Genomic DNA, 5,826 nt, shown 5'->3' with positions numbered 1-5,826 from the left:
AGCCCCACCCCCTGCCCCTTCCCTCGCCTCCCCGACAGGGTTCTGTTTTGGGGGGGGTTTTAGGGGGCGGGGCTAAGCGCTCTGTCGGTTTACCTACTAACCAAGTTTTGTCCTAACATCGTTGCGTTTTTTTTTTTTTGAGTCTAGAGTTCCCATCCAGGAACAACAAAAAAATTTTAATTTATTTTTTATTAGCATATTCATTATTACAAATCATACTTATGCTTTATGCACCTTATCCAATCTTTCCCCTGGTGGAAACATTCCGTAAAACAACCACCCCCTAACTAAACCATTTTGTTCTGTTCCACATTCCTCCCTCTCACGCGGTTTAAAAAACAGGTGATTGTGTCATCTTGGAGTTCAAATTAGGGCAAAAGGGAATTCTGGGCATTGTCAAACAAGTACACTAGGATATTTTAGAAAATTTCAGGATGCCAACAGACATCATACACAGAGAAATAGTTATGTCTATAAAATTACACGTGATTGGGAATGCTGTAGAAGGCTGGTAATAATCCTAGACCTTGACTGGCAAATAAATGGTCGTTGAGTACATGGAATCCATGAGCCTTGACAGGAAACTTTGTGATGAACTGAGATTTCCGAAATACTTTTACAGAAACCAGAAAGATGAATTTTAAAATATATTTTATCATGGTTAATGTGTGGTGGAAAAAGCATGGGCTCAGTCAGAAATAGCAATGTGCAAATCCAAGGTCTACCACTGAGACCTTGGATAAATTATTCTTTTACGGTATCAGGGTTCCCATAACTCTCAAACACGGATAAGATGTTCCATCCTTCAGGGCCATTCTGAGGGTTAGACAGTAACACGCACAACGTCCAGTGCGTCACGAACCATGAGCGATAGCGCTTCCTGGGCTGCCCTTTGTAAGGGTACTCTTAAGGCCAAAGCCAAGTGGATATTGCAAAATGCTAAACACAATAAAATGTACTTTAAAGAATTTTCAGAACAAGAAAGGACAGACCTGAGTAAAATCTCTTTGCCTCCTGATTGCCTCTATCTTTGGATAAAGAGAAAGACATTCAAGTTGGAAAGGGCACAACAAACCCTGACGAGTAATCTTGAAGAGGAGGCTGTAAAAGAACAGTTAATGTTTTTTTTATACAAGATCAAATCTTCAAGGTTGTAATTAATTAATTGTAGGAAGAGAAATGAAGAAAAAAAAAATTGCAGATATTCACTGTCTTCGCAACCCTGCTATAGCAGATCCAGTTTCAACTTGGTTGTAGCCCTTACAGGTTTCTATTTTGTAGGGTAGTTCTTTGTATGCATAGAGAAGTTGTTTATATAGTTTATCTTAGTAGCCTCCACAGTACCAGATACAGGGTCTTGAACCTACGAAGGGTTCAGTAAGTATTTGTGAATATATTAAGGCTGTCATGTAACTTCTACTAGTAATCATCAGAATTCATTAAGCATGTGCATGAAGATTAAAAATGGAAAAAAATGTTCTCCAAAATCTCAAAGGTGGGTGAGGGTTAACTTCAAAGGTTACAGATATCAGTGTTCAGTAGAATTCCAGAGGGAATTTGTAAACATATGATTCATGAACACAGATAAAACAACATGCAGTTACTGAGGACTAGCTTTTGCTTAGCTATTTGCTTACCTATTTCCTTGTCTATAAAACTCCCACCCCTTCATCTTTCACTCCTGTTAAAATCTATCCAAATTTTGAATCCCTATGTCTTAGTCTGCTTGTGCTGCTCTAACAAAATAACCACAGACTGGGAAGCTTATAAAGAACAGAAATTTATTTCTCATAGTTTTGGTGGCTGAGAAGTCCAAGATCAAGGCTCCAGCCAGCAGATTCGATGTCTGGTGAGGGCCCAATCTCTGCTTTCAAGTTGGCACCTTGTTGCTGTGTCTTCACTTGGTGGAAGAGGGAAGGGAAAAGGGCCTACCTAGTTCCTTCCAGCCCTTTTATGAAGGTATTCATCCCATCCTTGACTGTGGAGCCAACATGACCTAATCACCTCCTAAAGGCCCCACCTCTTAATATACTTTTGCATTGGGGATTAAGTATCAACATGAAATTTGGAGGGGCCACAAACATTTAAAACATAGCCTCCTTCTCTAATTCCATCTTTCCTATGAAGCCACGCCTACTCATTCCAACAGATCATCTCATCCTCTGCTGAACTTCTAGAACCTTTGTTTGTTCTCATAAAACTTTTATCTATTGTTTCGAAAGGCGTTATGTTTATGAAAGCATTTGAAAAATTGCCATGAAAATTCAATATTGATTGAGCACCTACTCTGAGCTTCATGGTACTTTCTGCTCCATCATGCATAATTTGTGTAGCTCCTCTAGACTGAAGCTCCCCCAAAATAGGGATGTTTTCTTGTTCATCTTCATATCCTCATCATCTGGCAGAGTGCCCTGCACAGAGCAACCATTTAATATCTTTGTTAGAAACCATTAGGAACTTTTATAATTTTTATCTCATTTAATTATCACAGCAACTATGTAGAATAGATATTCCTTTAATCAATAAATATTATTGACATCAGAAGTGTGTAAATAACTATGCTATTTCTGGAGACACTACAGTGAAACCAACAATCCCTGCCGTCTTATTTTACAGATGAGGAAACTGAGGTGCACAGTGGTTGTGACTTTCTTAGAATTATATTGCTAGCATGTAGCAAATCCAAAATTCAAATCTAGATCTTCTTGGTCCCAAGTCCAGGGTAAAAGCACAAGAAATTATCATTTTATTATTATTAATGTATATATTTTTTCCACTAATATTCTATAGTAGATGCTTAATATTCTACATGATCCATATAATTTAGGAATAAGGTCAGAAAGTATTATTACCTGAATTAAAAAAAAGTATATAATTAGACTCAAGTAAATTTTGTCCCAGGAAATCACCTCTCCACCCGAAGGTGATTTATAAGTGTAGCTGATGATATTGGCGAGTTCCCTAAATTTAAAGATATAACTGATATGTAAGTAAATTGCGATCTTAGTCTTATTGATCTCCCTGTCTGCAATGTGATGTTGCTCTAAGGCATCCTCCATACTGTCAGTAAGCTTATCCTGTCAAAATACTGATATGATCATATTATTTTCTTGATGTAACTCTTTGAATGACACTTCATCACCTATACAGTAAAACAAACTGCTCAGTTGGATACATAAAACCCCTCAAGATCTTTCCATTGCCCATTGGTCCTGCCTTATGCTTTTCTCTCCTGCCAGTGATGTACTTCTCTGCCTCCACCTGGCTAACTCAGCCAGCCATCAGGACTCAGTTCAGAGTCCTTGCAGGAATCATTCTCTGATATATGCACCATCTGTGTACCTTACACACTATAAATCCGTATGTCATAGCTAATAATTAAATGGTTATTTGCAAATAGGAACTTGGATCCAGTGGTTTGCTCAGTTTTAGGTCCTATTTCTTTGTTAAGATTACTTTTGGGAGATGTCATGTTTCTCTAACATAATAGTTGATTGTCTCTTCTTGTGATATCAGCCACTCCTGATGACAGGGCTTGCAAAATGCTGGTGTTCCAATTTGATCATTCCTTCTTCATACATTACCTATAATACATCTAGGAGGACAGACTTGCCCTTATCTTCTATTCAGATACTCTGAGGTAGAATTTGTATAAGGAAGGCTAAATAAATGCTCAATCATTTCCCTTTATTTATCTGCTGTACTTATAGGTGTATTCATGTCTTTTTATTTATTCATAAGTTGCTTTGAATAGTTATAATTTTCTGGAAAATGCTATATTTTATCTAAACTTTCAGAATCTATTGGTACAAATTTTTTCCTGGTATTCATATTTTTTAATTTTAATTTTTGTTTTAATTTTTTAATTTTTTAATTTTTTAAAAAGATAACCAGTAAGGGGATGTCAATCCTTGACTTGGTGTTGTCAGGACCATGCTCTTCCAAGTGAGCCACGTGCCAGCCCTCATAATTTTTTAAAATCTCTGGTATATACATAGTTATATTGCCTTTAACTTTTTTTTTTTTTTTGCATTATTTTCTGGGTCTCCTTTCCTTTTTCCTTAAAGAATTTTGCCAAAAGCTTATTTTGTTTTATTAATTTATTTTATTAGTTTTTTTCAAATAATCACTTCGGACATTGATCTTCTATGCCATATCTTTGTGTCCTAATTTTGTGAATGTCTTCATTTGTCTTTAAAATTTCCTTCATTCTGCTTTCTTTGGATTTACTTTTTTGTTCTTTTTCTAACTTCTTGAACTAGGTATTTAGCTCAGCTAACCTCCTGAAACTGTGATATAATAAATGTTGTTTCAATCCATTAAGTTTTGGAATAATTTGTTAGGCAGCAATAGATAACTCATACAGTGTTCTTCAAGAATAGTAAAATTGAACCCAAAAAGGAAGGACTAAGAGGCAAGAAGAAATAAGCAAAAAATTAGCAACCATGTGGGTAAATGTAAGCAACAATTGATTGGAAAATAATAACAATGAAAACTATGATCTCATCAGAGGATTTAGAAAAGCAAGATAGAACTATATTACTGGACCAATATATTATGTAGAGTAGGAAGGAGTAATAAGAGCCAGAGTATTATTGGAAGAATTCTTTCTCCTTTTCTTCCTTTTAATAATGTAATACCCTGAATTTTAGCTGAGCACATGGCTTACCAGCTAGAGACCACATTTCCCAGCTTCTTTGGAAGCTAGGTGTGACAAAGTTTTTGCTAATGGGATGGAAGTAGAAGTGAAGTGTGCAATCAGATAAGCTTTTCACAAGGAAGCTGTTTGTTTTCCTCTCTATTTTACTTTCCCACTGGCTAGAAAATGGCAACAACTGGAGTGATGACATGAGATCCAAAAATGGATAAAAACACCAATGATGTTCTTCACAGAAAAAGAAAAAACAATCCTAACATTCATGTGGAACAGCAAAAGATGCCAATAGCCAAAACAATCCTGAGCAAAATAAAGCCAGAGGCATTACACAACTGACTTCAAATTATACTACAAAGCTATAGTAACCAAAACAGCATGGTATTGGCATAAAAACAGACACTTGTACCAACGGAACAGAGTAGAGAACCCAGAAATCAACCCACAAACTTACAGCTAAGTGATCTTAAACAAAGGCAACAAGAACATGCACTGGGGAAAAGACTACCTCTTCAATAAATAGTGCTGGGAAAACTCAATATCCATATGTAGAAGAATGAAACTAGAACTGTACCTCTCACCATATACCAAAATCAACTCAAAATGGATTAAAGACTTCATATAAGACCTGAAACTATAAAATTCCTAAAAGAAAACATAGGAGAAACACTTCAGGAAGAAGGACTGAGCAAAGACTTTATTAATAAGACCACAAAAGCACAGGCAACAAAAGAAAAAAATAAACAAATGGGATTATATCAAACTAAAAAGCTTCTAAACAGCAAAAGAAACAACAGAGCAAAATGACAACCTACAGAATAGGAGAAAATATTTGCAAACTGTGCATCTAACAAAGGATTAATATTCAGAAAATACAGGCACTCAAACAATTTAACAGTAGAAAAACAAACAAAAAGGCACTAAATAGGCATTTCTCAAAGGAAGATATTCAAATGGCCAACAGACATATGAAAAAATACTCAATATCACTAAGCATCAGGGAAATGAAAATCAAAACCACATTGAGATATCATCTCATCCCAGTTAGACTAGCTATTATCAAAAAGACAGGGAATAACAAATGTTGGCAAGGATGCAGAAAAAGGGAAACCTTTTTTTTTTTAGTAGAAATAAGTTAGAATAAGGCCTATATACCTACCTCTGTTCTAAAA

This window comes from Cynocephalus volans, chromosome 4 (genome assembly GCF_027409185.1).
Source record: "Cynocephalus volans isolate mCynVol1 chromosome 4, mCynVol1.pri, whole genome shotgun sequence".
NCBI lineage: Eukaryota > Metazoa > Chordata > Mammalia > Dermoptera > Cynocephalidae > Cynocephalus > Cynocephalus volans.
The sequence above is the reverse complement of the archived record's forward strand: the minus strand, read 5'-3'. Positions refer to the sequence as shown.